At 44.2% G+C, this 13,690-nt stretch overlaps 1 long non-coding RNA gene across 50 annotated transcripts in view; it reads left to right on the forward strand.

Moving 5' to 3' along the window:
• The window catches only part of LOC307185334, a 3,778,167-nt gene that overhangs the window by 1,764,923 nt on the left and 1,999,554 nt on the right, over positions 1-13,690 (forward strand). The gene's annotated exons all lie outside the window — the stretch shown is intronic.

Raw genomic sequence — 13,690 nt, forward strand, 5'->3', positions numbered from 1 at the left:
TGCGATGTTGAACTTGTACTGTAAACGAGGTTCTTGTAAACAGAGCCGTTCCAAACATTGGGGTGGCTGTGTCTTTTTGATTTTAATTTCCCTAAGCTATAGGACCATAAGTGGAAGTGCCCTAGGCTCTGTTGCTTTGTTTTTTAGATGTTTCAGGAAACACCATACACTTCTCCCAAGTGTCTGTTGGCAATTTACATCCCGCCCATCAGCATAACAAGGCTCCCAGTTCTCAATGGCCTGTTGCCTTTCTGGATTTTACACTTTTTTCAGATGGCCCTTTTGACCCGGGGGAAGTGAGACTTCATTGTAGTGCAGATTTCCTTTGCAAGCTTGCTTGGTTGGCCAAAAAGGGCGTATGCGTTTTTTCCTGAATATATTCAGGAAAAAACGCATACGCCCTTTTTGGCCAAGTGCATCATTGTGGACGTTCTGCCTCTTTTCCTATGCTTTCAATGCAATTCCAGTCTACCTCCTGAAATCGGTTTCCTGCAATTCTGCCCCGCTTTCAAGTCCTCTTGGCAGCCTTATTTCAGTCTATTTTTGGACGATAGCTGTCATTTATAACTCTGCAGGTTTGTGAATTACAGTGCCCCTGAGCTCCTTTCTTCAACTCGCTTTCTTGTGACCTGGCCGCAACACCGCAGGATGGCTTCAGGCCCTAATCTGGTTCCGGCACGGCACGCTGAGCCTTTGGTTAATTCCTCTTCCTGGTGGGAAATGAGAGTTAAATTTGCCCGTCCAGACACCTCCAGCTAGCCTCTCATTGGTTCTCGCTATTCCTGTTCATCTTCCGCAGAAATTGCAAACTGTGCCAAACAGGAGGTTAAAGGCGCTGACTCTCCAAGTGGGGAGAGTGTTAGTAAAGCGTCTGGAATGTTGCACCCGAGTACCAGGGGAGGAAAACTGAGACATATTTGAACACGTCTCCCGTTCACATGGTTGATCATACTTGGGTTCCACATGCATGTTTTAGCTGAAGGAAGAATACCTTAAACCTGAGAGTTGAGACCCGTGGAATGAGTACCATGCAATATGACTTCAAAGGGTCTTCATTTGCTCACCGAACCTCTCCAATCCTATCACTGCTGCGTTTATGCCCCTGTACACATGCTTGATTCTCTTTTGGAGACATAGCAATCCATAGGTTTTACGATACTTACTAGTCAGGTACATTCTTAGGCGTTTAATATGGGGTGTTGAGTCCATTTCGTTGAGCAAGGAGTAGCTCTTGTCTATTCCATATTTGACTTAAGGAACTTTATCTGTGCTCATTTCAATCTCTGGTTTTATGCAGCACCCCAACTCACCTTTACCCTTAAGCAAGCATAAGTTGGTTTTCTAAATTTGAGACCCTGTTCTGTTCTGTAATTCAGTTCCTGTGTAGCCAAGTTTCCATTCCGTGTATTACTGATATCTTATGATGTTTCTTTTTCTGTGTGACTTATTTCAGTTAGAATCATCATACCTGAATCCACTCATTGTTCTGCTAAGGGCCTGATGACACAGATTTCATTGCTGAGTGATATTGCTTTGTAAGTAAATACCACAACTTCTTTATCCATTCTTCACTTTCTGCGATGTTGAACTTGTACTGTAAACGAGGTTCTTGTAAACAGAGGCGTCCCAAACTTTGGGGTGGCTGTGTCTTTTTGATTTTAATTTCCCTAAGCTATAGGACCATAAGTGGCAGTGCCCTAGGCTCTGTTGCTTTGTTTTTTAGATGTTTCAGGAAACACCATACACTTCTCCCCAGTGTCTGGTGGCAATTTACATCCCGCCCATCAGCATAACAAGGCTCCCAGTTCTCCATGGCCTGTCCTGCCTTTCTGGATTTTACACTTTTTTCAGATGGCCCTTTTGACCGGGGGGAAGTGAGACTTCATTGTCGTGCAGATTTCCTTTGCAAGCTTGCTTGGTTGGCCAAAAAGGGCGTATGCGTTTTTTCCTGAATATATTCAGGAAAAAATGCATACGCCCTTTTTGGCCAAGTGCATCATTGTGGACGTTCTGCCTCTTTTCCTATGCTTTCAATGCAATTCCAGTCTACCTCCTGAAATCGGTTTCCTGCAATTCTGCCCCGCTTTCAAGTCCTCTTGGCAGCCTTACTTCAGTCTATTTTTGGACGATAGCTGTCATTTATAACTCTGCAGGTTTGTGAATTACAGTGCCCCTGAGCTCCTTTCTTCAACTCGCTTTCTTGTGACCTGGCCGCAACACCGCAGGATGGCTTCAGGCCCTAATCTGGTTCCGGCCCGGCATGCTGAGCCTTTGGTTAATTCCTCTTCCTGGTGGGAAATGAGAGTTAAATTTGCCCGACCAGACACCTCCAGCTAGTCTCTCATTGGTTCTCGCTATTCCTGTTCATCTTCCGCAGAAATTGCAAACTGGGCCAAACAGGAGGTTAAAGGGACTGACTCTCCAAGTCGGGAGAGTGTTAGTAAAGCGTCTGGAATGTTGCACCCGAGTACCAGGGTACGAAAACTGAGACATATTTGAACACGTCTCCCGATCACATGGTTGATCATACTCTAGGTTCCACATGCATGTTTTAGCTGAAGGAAGAATACCTTAAACCTGGGTAGTTGAAACCCGTGGAATGGGTACCATGCAATATGACTTCAAAGGGTCTTCATTTGCTCACCGAACCTCTCCAATCCTATCACTGCTGCGTTTATGCCCCTGTACACATGCTTGATTCTCTTTCGGAGACATAGCAATCCATAGGTTTTAAGATACTTACTAGTCAGGTACATTCTTAGGCGTTTAATATGCGGTGTTGAGTCCATTTCGTTGAGCAAGGAGTAGCTCTTGTCTATTCCATATTTGGCTTAAGGAACTTTATCTGTGCTCATTTCAATCTCTGGTTTTATGCAGCACCCCAACTCACCTTTCCCCTTAAGCAAGCATAAGTTGGTTTTCTAAATTTGAGACCCTGTTCTGTTCTGTAATTCAGTTCCTGTGTAGCCAAGTTTACATTCCGTGTATTACTGATATCTTATGATGTTTTTTTATCTGTGTGACATATTTCAGTTAGAATCATCATACCTGAATCAACCCATTGTGCTGCTAAGGGCCTGATGACATAGATTTCATTGCTGAGTGATACTGCATTGTACGTAAGTACCACAAGTTCTTTATCCATTTTTCACTTTCTGCGATGTTGAACTTGTACTGTAAACGAGGTTCTTGTAAACAGAGCCGTTCCAAACATTGGGGTGGCTGTGTCTTTTTGATTTTAATTTCCCTAAGCTATAGGACCATAAGTGGAAGTGCCCTAGGCTCTGTTGCTTTGTTTTTTAGATGTTTCAGGAAACACCATACACTTCTCCCAAGTGTCTGTTGGCAATTTACATCCCGCCCATCAGCATAACAAGGCTCCCAGTTCTCAATGGCCTGTTGCCTTTCTGGATTTTACACTTTTTTCAGATGGCCCTTTTGACCCGGGGGAAGTGAGACTTCATTGTAGTGCAGATTTCCTTTGCAAGCTTGCTTGGTTGGCCAAAAAGGGCGTATGCGTTTTTTCCTGAATATATTCAGGAAAAAACGCATACGCCCTTTTTGGCCAAGTGCATCATTGTGGACGTTCTGCCTCTTTTCCTATGCTTTCAATGCAATTCCAGTCTACCTCCTGAAATCGGTTTCCTGCAATTCTGCCCCGCTTTCAAGTCCTCTTGGCAGCCTTATTTCAGTCTATTTTTGGACGATAGCTGTCATTTATAACTCTGCAGGTTTGTGAATTACAGTGCCCCTGAGCTCCTTTCTTCAACTCGCTTTCTTGTGACCTGGCCGCAACACCGCAGGATGGCTTCAGGCCCTAATCTGGTTCCGGCACGGCACGCTGAGCCTTTGGTTAATTCCTCTTCCTGGTGGGAAATGAGAGTTAAATTTGCCCGTCCAGACACCTCCAGCTAGCCTCTCATTGGTTCTCGCTATTCCTGTTCATCTTCCGCAGAAATTGCAAACTGTGCCAAACAGGAGGTTAAAGGCGCTGACTCTCCAAGTGGGGAGAGTGTTAGTAAAGCGTCTGGAATGTTGCACCCGAGTACCAGGGGAGGAAAACTGAGACATATTTGAACACGTCTCCCGTTCACATGGTTGATCATACTTGGGTTCCACATGCATGTTTTAGCTGAAGGAAGAATACCTTAAACCTGAGAGTTGAGACCCGTGGAATGGGTACCATGCAATATGACTTCAAAGGGTCTTCATTTGCTCACCGAACCTCTCCAATCCTATCACTGCTGCGTTTATGCCCCTGTACACATGCTTGATTCTCTTTTGGAGACATAGCAATCCATAGGTTTTACGATACTTACTAGTCAGGTACATTCTTAGGCGTTTAATATGCGGTGTTGAGTCCATTTCGTTGAGCAAGGAGTAGCTCTTGTCTATTCCGTATTTGACTTAAGGAACTTTATCTGTGCTCATTTCAATCTCTGGTTTTATGCAGCACCCCAACTCACCTTTACCCTTAAGCAAGCATAAGTTGGTTTTCTAAATTTGAGACCCTGTTCTGTTCTGTAATTCAGTTCCTCTGTAGCCAAGGTTACATTCCGTGTATTACTGATATCTTATGATGTTTCTTTTTCTGTGTGACTTATTTCAGTTAGAATCATCATACCTGAAATCACTCATTGTGCTGCTACGGGCCTGATGACACAGATTTCATTGCTGAGTGATATTGCTTTGTAAGTAAATAGCACAACTTCTTTATCCATTTTTCACTTTCTGCGATGTTGAACTTCTACTGTAAACGAGGTTCTTGTAAAGAGAGCCGTTCCAAACTTTGGGGTGGCTGTGTCTTTTTGATTTTAATTTCCCTTAGCTATAGGACCATAAGTGGAAGTGCCCTAGGTTCTGTTGCTTTGTTTTTTAGATGTTTCAGGAAACACCATACACTTCTCCCGAGTGTCTGTTGGCAATTTACATCAGGCCCATCAGCATAACAAGGCTCCCAGTTCTCCATGGCCTGTCCTGCCTTTCTGGATTTTACACTTTTTTCAGATGGCCCTTTTGACCGGGGGGAAGTGAGACTTCATTGTAGTGCAGATTTCCTTTGCAAGCTTGCTTGGTTGGCCAAAAAGGGCGTATGCGTTTTTTCCTGAATATATTCAGGAAAAAACGCATACGCCCTTTTTGGCCAAGTGCATCATTGTGGACGTTCTGCCTCTTTTCCTATGCTTTCAATGCAATTCCAGTCTACCTCCTGAAATCGGTTTCCTGCAATTCTGCCCCGCTTTAAAGTCCTCTTGGCAGCCTTACTTCAGTCTATTTTTGGACGATAGCTGTCATTTATAACTCTGCAGGTTTGTGAATTACAGTGCCCCTGAGCTCCTTTCTTCAACTCGCTTTCTTTTGAGCTGGCCGCAACACCGCAGGATGGCTTCAGGCCCTAATCTGGTTCCGGCCCGGCACGCTGAGCGTTTGGTTAATTCCTCTTCCTGGTGGGAAATGAGAGTTAAATTTGCCCGTCCAGACACCTCCAGCTAGCCTCTCATTGGTTCTCGCTATTCCTGTTCATCTTCCGCAGAAATTGCAAACTGGGCCAAACAGGGGGTTAAAGGGACTGACTCTCCAAGTCGGGAGAGTGTTAGTAAAGCGTCTGGAATGTTGCACCCGAGTACCAGGGTACGAAAACTGAGACATATTTGAACACGTCTCCCGATCACATGGTTGATCATACTCTAGGTTCCACATGCATGTTTTAGCTGAAGGAAGAATACCTTAAACCTGGGTAGTTGAAACCCGTGGAATGGGTACCATGCAATATGACTTCAAAGGGTCTTCATTTGCTCACCGAACCTCTCCAATCCTATCACTGCTGCGTTTATTCCCCTGTACACATGCTTGATTCTCTTTCGGAGACATAGCAATCCATAGGTTTTAAGATACTTACTAGTCAGGTACATTCTTAGGCGTTTAATATGCGTTGTTGAGTCCATTTCGTTGAGCAAGGAGTAGCTCTTGTCTATTCCATATTTGACTTAAGGAACTTTATCTGTGCTCATTTCAATCTCGGGTTTTATGCAGCACCCCAACTCACCTTTCCCCTTAAGCAAGCATAAGTTGGTTTTCTAAATTTGAGACCCTGTTCTGTTCTGTAATTCAGTTCCTGTGTAGCCAAGTTTACATTCAGTGTATTACTGATATCTTATGATGTTTCTTTTTCTGTGTGACTTACTTCAGTTAGAATCATCATACCTGAATCCACTCATTGTGCTGATAAGGGCCTGATGACACAGACTTCATTGCTGAGTGATATTGCTTTGTAAGTAAATACCACAACTTCTTTATCCATTTTTCACTTTCTGCGATGTTGAACTTGTACTGTAAATGAGTTTCTTGTAAACAGAGCCGTTCCAAACTTTGGGGTGGCTGTGTCTTTTTGATTTTAATTTCCCTAAGCTATAGGACCATAAGTGGAAGTGCCCTAGGTACTGTTGCTTTGTTTTTTAGATGTTTCAGGAAACACCATACACTTCTCCCGAGTGGTTGTTGGCAATTTACATCCCGCCCATCAGCATAACAAGGCTCCCAGTTCTCCATGGCCTGTCCTGCCTTTCTGGATTTTACACTTTTTTCAGATGGCCCTTTTGACCGGGGGGAAGTGAGACTTCATTGTCGTGCAGATTTCCTTTGCAAGCTTGCTTGGTTGGCCAAAAAGGGCGTATGCGTTTTTTCCTGAATATATTCAGGAAAAAACGCATACGCCCTTTTTGGCCAAGTGCATCATTGTGGACGTTCTGCCTCTTTTCCTATGCTTTCAATGCAATTCCAGTCTACCTCCTGAAATCGGTTTCCTGCAATTCTGCCCCGCTTTCAAGTCCTCTTGGCAGCCTTACTTCAGTCTATTTTTGGACGATAGCTGTCATTTATAACTCTGCAGGTTTGTGAATTACAGTGCCCCTGAGCTCCTTTCTTCAACTCGCTTTCTTTTGAGCTGCCCGCAACACCGCAGGATGGCTTCAGGCCCTAATCTGGTTCCGGTACGGCATGCTGAGCCTTTGGTTATTTCCTCTTCCTGGTGGGAAATGAGAGTTAAATTTGCCCGTCCAGACACCTCCAGCTAGCCTCTCATTGGTTCTCGCTATTCCTGTTCATCTTCCGCAGAAATTGCAAACTGGGCCAAACAGGAGGTTAAAGGCGCTGACTCTCCAAGTGGGGAGAGTGTTAGTAAAGCGTCTGGAATGTTGCACCCGAGTACCAGGGGAGGAAAACTGAGACATATTTGAACACGTCTCCCGATCACATGGTTGATCATACTCTGGGTTCCACATGCATGTTTTAGCTGAAGGAAGAATACCTAAAACCTGGGTAGTTGAAACCCGTGGAATGTGTACCATGCAATATGACTTCAAAGGGTCTTCATTTGCTCACCGAACCTCTCCAATCCTATCACTGCTGCGTTTATGCCCCTGTACACATGCTTGATTCTCTTTCGGGGACATAGCAATCCATAGGTTTTAAGATACTTACTAGTCAGGTACATTCTTAGGCGTTTAATATGCGGTGTTGAGTCCATTTCGTTGAGCAAGGAGTAGCTCTTCTCTATTCCATATTTGGCTTAAGGAACTTTATCTGTGCTCATTTCAATCTCTGGTTTTATGCAGCACCCCAACTCACCTTTCCCCTTAAGCAAGCATAAGTTGGTTTTCTAAATTTGAGAACCTGTTCTGTTTTGGAATTCAGTTCCTGTGTAGCCAAGTTTACATTCCGTGTATTAGTGATATCTTATGATGTTTCTTTTTCTGTGCAACTTATTTCAGTTAGAATCATCGTACCTGAATCCACTCATTATGCTGCTACGGGCCTGATGACATAGATTTCATTGCTGAGTGATACTGCATTGTACGTAAGTACCACAAGTTCTTTATCCATTTTTCACTTTCTGCGATGTTGAACTTGTACTGTAAACGAGGTTCTTGTAAACAGAGCCGTTCCAAACTTTGGGGTGGCTGTGTCTTTTTGATTTTAATTTCCCTAAGCTATAGGACCATAAGTGGAAGTGCCCTAGGCTCTGTTGCTTTGTTTTTTAGATGTTTCAGGAAACACCATACACTTCTCCCGAGTGGTTGTTGGCAATTTACATCCCGCCCATCAGCATAACAAGGCTCCCAGTTCTCAATGGCCTGTTACCTTTCTGGATTTTACACTTTTTTCAGATGGCCCTTTTGACCGGGGGGAAGTGAGACTTCATTGTAATGCAGATTTCCTTTGCAAGCTTGCTTGGTTGGCCAAAAAGGGCGTATGCGTTTTTTCCTGAATATATTCAGGAAAAAACGCATACGCCCTTTTTGGCCAAGTGCATCATTGTGGACGTTCTGCCTCTTTTCCTATGCTTTCAATGCAATTCCAGTCTACCTCCTGAAATCGGTTTCCTGCAATTCTGCCCCGCTTTCAAGTCCTCTTGGCAGCCTTACTTCAGTCTATTTTTGGACGATAGCTGTCATTTATAACTCTGCAGGTTTGTGAATTACAGTGCCCCTGAGCTCCTTTCTTCAACTCGCTTTCTTGTGACCTGGCCGCAACACCGCAGGATGGCTTCAGGCCCTAATCTGGTTCCAGCCCGGCATGCTGTGCCTTTGGTTAATTCCTCTTCCTGGTGGGAAATGAGAGTTAAATTTGCCCGTCCAGACACCTCCAGCTAGCCTCTCATTGGTTCTCGCTATTCCTGTTCATCGTCCGCAGAAATTGCAAACTGGGCCAAACAGGAGGTTAAAGGGACTGACTCTCCAAGTCGGGAGAGTGTTAGTAAAGCGTCTGGAATGTTGCACCCGAGTACCAGGGGAGGAAAACTGAGACATATTTGAACACGTCTCCCGATCACATGGTTGATCATACTCTAGGTTCCACATGCATGTTTTAGCTGAAGGAAGAATACATTAAACCTGGGTAGTTGAAACCCGTGGAATGGGTACCATGCAATATGACTTCAAAGGGTCTTCATTTGCTCACCGAACCTCTCCAATCCTATCACTGCTGCGTTCATGCCCCTGTACACATGCTTGATTCTCTTTTGGAGACATAGCAATCCATAGGTTTTAAGATACTTACTAGTCAGGTACATTCTTAGGCGTTTAATATGGGGTGTTGAGTCCATTTCGTTGAGCAAGGAGTAGCTCTTGTCTATTCCATATTTGACTTAAGGAACTTTATCTGTGCTCATTTCAATCTCTGGTTTTATGCAGCACCCCAACTCACCTTTACCCTTAAGCAAGAATAAGTTGGTTTTCTAAATTTGAGACCCTGTTCTGTTCTGTAATTCAGTTCCTGTGTAGCCAAGTTTACATTCCGTGTATTACTGATATCTTATGATGTTTCTTTTTCTGTGTGACTTATTTCAGTTAGAATCATCATACCTGAATCCACTCATTGTGCTGCTAAGGGCCTGATGACACAGATTTCATTGCTGAGTGATATTGCTTTGTAAGTAAATACCACAACTTCTTTATCCATTTTTCACTTTCTGCGATGTTGAACTTGTACTGTAAACGAGGTTCTTGTAAACAGAGCCATTCCAAACTTTGGGGTGGCTGTGTCTTTTTGATTTTAATTTCCCTAAGCTATAGGACCATAAGTGGCAGTGCCCTAGGCTCTGTTGCTTTGTTTTTTAGATGTTTCAGGAAACACCATACACTTCTCCCGAGTGGTTGTTGGCAATTTACATCCCGCCCATCAGCATAACAAGGCTCCCAGTTCTCCATGGCCTGTCCTGCCTTTCTGGATTTTACACTTTTTTCAGATGGCCCTTTTGACCGGGGGGAAGTGAGACTTCATTGTAGTGCAGATTTCCTTTGCAAGCTTGCTTGGTTGGCCAAAAAGGGCGTATGCGTTTTTTCCTGAATATATTCAGGAAAAAACGCATACGCCCTTTTTGGCCAAGTGCATCATTGTGGACGTTCTGCCTCTTTTCCTATGCTTTCAATGCAATTCCAGTCTACCTCCTGAAATCGGTTTCCTGCAATTCTGCCCCGCTTTCAAGTCCTCTTGGCAGCCTTACTTCAGTCTATTTTTGGACGATAGCTGTCATTTATAACTCTGCAGGTTTGTGAATTACAGTGCCCCTGAGCTCCTTTCTTCAACTCGCTTTCTTTTGAGCTGGCCGCAACACCGCAGGATGGCTTCAGGCCCTAATCTGGTTCCGGCACGGCACGCTGAGCCTTTGGTTATTTCCTCTTCCTGGTGGGAAATGAGAGTTAAATTTGCCCGTCCAGACACCTCCAGCTAGCCTCTCATTGGTTCTCACTATTCCTGTTCATCTTCCGCAGAAATTGCAAACTGGGCCAAACAGGAGGTTAAAGGCGCTGACTCTCCAAGTGGGGAGAGTGTTAGTAAAGCGTCTGGAATGTTGCACCCGAGTACCAGGGGAGGAAAACTGAGACATATTTGAACACGTCTCCCGATCACATGGTTGATCATACTCTGGGTTCCACATGCATGTTTTAGCTGAAGGAAGAATACCTAAAACCTGGGTAGTTGAAACCCGTGGAATGGGTACCATGCAATATGACTTCAAAGGGTCTTCATTTGCTCACCGAACCTCTCCAATCCTATCACTGCTGCGTTTATGCCCCTGTACACATGCTTGATTCTCTTTCGGAGACATAGCAATCCATAGGTTTTAAGATACTTACTAGTCAGGTACATTCTTAGGCGTTTAATATGCGGTGTTGAGTCCATTTCGTTGAGCAAGGAGTAGCTCTTGTCTATTCCATATTTGGCTTAAGGAACTTTATCTGTGCTCATTTCAATCTCTGGTTTTATGCAGCACCCCAACTCACCTTTCCCCTTAAGCAAGCATAAGTTGGTTTTCTAAATTTGAGAACCTGTTCTGTTTTGGAATTCAGTTCCTGTGTAGCCAAGTTTACATTCCGTGTATTAGTGATATCTTATGATGTTTCTTTTTCTGTGCAACTTATTTCAGTTAGAATCATCGTACCTGAATCCACTCATTATGCTGCTACGGGCCTGATGACATAGATTTCATTGCTGAGTGATACTGCATTGTACGTAAGTACCACAAGTTCTTTATCCATTTTTCACTTTCTGCGATGTTGAACTTGTACTGTAAACGAGGTTCTTGTAAACAGAGCCGTTCCAAACTTTGGGGTGGCTGTGTCTTTTTGATTTTAATTTCCCTAAGCTATAGGACCATAAGTGGAAGTGCCCTAGGCTCTGTTGCTTTGTTTTTTAGATGTTTCAGGAAACACCATACACTTCTCCCGAGTGGTTGTTGGCAATTTACATCCCGCCCATCAGCATAACAAGGCTCCCAGTTCTCAATGGCCTGTTACCTTTCTGGATTTTACACTTTTTTCAGATGGCCCTTTTGACCGGGGGGAAGTGAGACTTCATTGTAATGCAGATTTCCTTTGCAAGCTTGCTTGGTTGGCCAAAAAGGGCGTATGCGTTTTTTCCTGAATATATTCAGGAAAAAACGCATACGCCCTTTTTGGCCAAGTGCATCATTGTGGACGTTCTGCCTCTTTTCCTATGCTTTCAATGCAATTCCAGTCTACCTCCTGAAATCGGTTTCCTGCAATTCTGCCCCGCTTTCAAGTCCTCTTGGCAGCCTTACTTCAGTCTATTTTTGGACGATAGCTGTCATTTATAACTCTGCAGGTTTGTGAATTACAGTGCCCCTGAGCTCCTTTCTTCAACTCGCTTTCTTGTGACCTGGCCGCAACACCGCAGGATGGCTTCAGGCCCTAATCTGGTTCCGGCCCGGCATGCTGTGCCTTTGGTTAATTCCTCTTCCTGGTGGGAAATGAGAGTTAAATTTGCCCGTCCAGACACCTCCAGCTAGCCTCTCATTGGTTCTCGCTATTCCTGTTCATCGTCCGCAGAAATTGCAAACTGGGCCAAACAGGAGGTTAAAGGGACTGACTCTCCAAGTCGGGAGAGTGTTAGTAAAGCGTCTGGAATGTTGCACCCGAGTACCAGGGGAGGAAAACTGAGACATATTTGAACACGTCTCCCGATCACATGGTTGATCATACTCTAGGTTCCACATGCATGTTTTAGCTGAAGGAAGAATACATTAAACCTGGGTAGTTGAAACCCGTGGAATGGGTACCATGCAATATGACTTCAAAGGGTCTTCATTTGCTCACCGAACCTCTCCAATCCTATCACTGCTGCGTTCATGCCCCTGTACACATGCTTGATTCTCTTTTGGAGACATAGCAATCCATAGGTTTTAAGATACTTACTAGTCAGTTACATTCTTAGGCGTTTAATATGGGGTGTTGAGTCCATTTCGTTGAGCAAGGAGTAGCTCTTGTCTATTCCATATTTGACTTAAGGAACTTTATCTGTGCTCATTTCAATCTCTGGTTTTATGCAGCACCCCAACTCACCTTTACCCTTAAGCAAGAATAAGTTGGTTTTCTAAATTTGAGACCCTGTTCTGTTCTGTAATTCAGTTCCTGTGTAGCCAAGTTTACATTCCGTGTATTACTGATATCTTATGATGTTTCTTTTTCTGTGTGACTTATTTCAGTTAGAATCATCATACCTGAATCCACTCATTGTGCTGCTAAGGGCCTGATGACACAGATTTCATTGCTGAGTGATATTGCTTTGTAAGTAAATACCACAACTTCTTTATCCATTTTTCACTTTCTGCGATGTTGAACTTGTACTGTAAACGAGGTTCTTGTAAACAGAGCCATTCCAAACTTTGGGGTGGCTGTGTCTTTTTGATTTTAATTTCCCTAAGCTATAGGACCATAAGTGGCAGTGCCCTAGGCTCTGTTGCTTTGTTTTTTAGATGTTTCAGGAAACACCATACACTTCTCCCGAGTGGTTGTTGGCAATTTACATCCCGCCCATCAGCATAACAAGGCTCCCAGTTCTCCATGGCCTGTCCTGCCTTTCTGGATTTTACACTTTTTTCAGATGGCCCTTTTGACCGGGGGGAAGTGAGACTTCATTGTAGTGCAGATTTCCTTTGCAAGCTTGCTTGGTTGGCCAAAAAGGGCGTATGCGTTTTTTCCTGAATATATTCAGGAAAAAACGCATACGCCCTTTTTGGCCAAGTGCATCATTGTGGACGTTCTGCCTCTTTTCCTATGCTTTCAATGCAATTCCAGTCTACCTCCTGAAATCGGTTTCCTGCAATTCTGCCCCGCTTTCAAGTCCTCTTGGCAGCCTTACTTCAGTCTATTTTTGGACGATAGCTGTCATTTATAACTCTGCAGGTTTGTGAATTACAGTGCCCCTGAGCTCCTTTCTTCAACTCGCTTTCTTTTGAGCTGGCCGCAACACCGCAGGATGGCTTCAGGCCCTAATCTGGTTCCGGCACGGCACGCTGAGCCTTTGGTTATTTCCTCTTCCTGGTGGGAAATGAGAGTTAAATTTGCCCGTCCAGACACCTCCAGCTAGCCTCTCATTGGTTCTCACTATTCCTGTTCATCTTCCGCAGAAATTGCAAACTGGGCCAAACAGGAGGTTAAAGGCGCTGACTCTCCAAGTGGGGAGAGTGTTAGTAAAGCGTCTGGAATGTTGCACCCGAGTACCAGGGGAGGAAAACTGAGACATATTTGAACACGTCTCCCGATCACATGGTTGATCATACTCTGGGTTCCACATGCATGTTTTAGCTGAAGGAAGAATACCTAAAACCTGGGTAGTTGAAACCCGTGGAATGGGTACCATGCAATATGACTTCAAAGGGTCTTCATTT

Source organism: Stenella coeruleoalba (assembly GCF_951394435.1).
Source record: "Stenella coeruleoalba genome assembly, chromosome: 4".
NCBI classification, from domain to species: domain Eukaryota; kingdom Metazoa; phylum Chordata; class Mammalia; order Artiodactyla; family Delphinidae; genus Stenella; species Stenella coeruleoalba.